Source organism: Euprymna scolopes, chromosome 15 (assembly GCF_053919585.1).
Source record: "Euprymna scolopes isolate OS-2025 chromosome 15, ASM5391958v1, whole genome shotgun sequence".
Lineage (NCBI taxonomy): Eukaryota > Metazoa > Mollusca > Cephalopoda > Sepiida > Sepiolidae > Euprymna > Euprymna scolopes.
Genome location: NC_136496.1, coordinates 106,777,557 through 106,778,520, shown reverse-complemented (window position 1 = coordinate 106,778,520; position 964 = coordinate 106,777,557). Strand labels below are relative to the sequence as shown.

The following is a 964-nucleotide window of genomic DNA, read 5'->3' as shown; positions in this document are numbered from 1 at the left end:
TTACTTTCACCTAGCTGAATCCGTCCACAAAACAAGGTCGATAGCCATTAGTCGTTAATGCGTGAATGTAGGATTGACATGAAATATTTAAAGATAAACTAAAATGACCAAAAAATGGGCTGAAATGACTTAAATAAATAAAACGTAAATGACTTAGAATGACTTTAATGAACTTAAGGATGAATTGAATGACCTTAAGAATGACTTGAATGCTTAAAAAATAACTGGAATCCTTAAAAAACAACTTAAACGATCTGGAGAATGACTTGAATGGCTTTGAGACTGACTGGTTGTAAAGTGGGTGATCATTTTACATTAAATTAATACAGAAAAGTGATCCCCTACTTTATATGACAAAGTTACAAACATAAGTACAGCATGCAGTAAGAACATATACTACACTTTGATCTTGGCCAAAAGGCAGAGAAAAGGGTAGATATTTATTTGCTCCCCCACCGAGCAAATTAGGCACAAGGCCGATTTTTAAAGTGAGGAGTGAAGGGGAAATGAGGACCAACTCCCCGGGGAGTAGGGGAGCTGGATTGTGACAATTGGTATGAAGGGTTGCCCCTACATTGACCAAGGTCTTATATGTGGGGCTGTCCCCACATATGGTCTTTGCTTGCAGTATCTGCCGGAACTGATATTATACTTTGATCTTTATATATAATTTATTTCGTGAAAATGAAAATTACAATCAAAACGCTTTGATCTTGACTAAAAGGCCAAAAAAAGCTTAAAAAAACTAAGAACAGCATCTATTAACAACAGACCTTTAATCTTAACCAAAAAGGCCAAGCGCAAAAGTGTTACGGGCAGACCGACCGACCGAACGACCCAACGACTTATAGAGTCGCTTGCACGTGACTAAAAATGGGAGCCGATATTTTTTGTGCGTGGGCTGGGAGGATATGGTTGATAATTTCAGACTTAAAAGAGTTTTAAAAATAGGTTTACGATGCCA

At 37.4% G+C, this 964-nt stretch overlaps 1 pseudogene; it reads right to left on the bottom strand.

Moving 5' to 3' along the window:
• Nucleotides 1-296: 296 nt before the first annotated feature.
• On the bottom strand, nucleotides 297-434 carry LOC145294451 (U2 spliceosomal RNA; annotated as a pseudogene).
• Nucleotides 435-964: the final 530 nt, after the last annotated feature.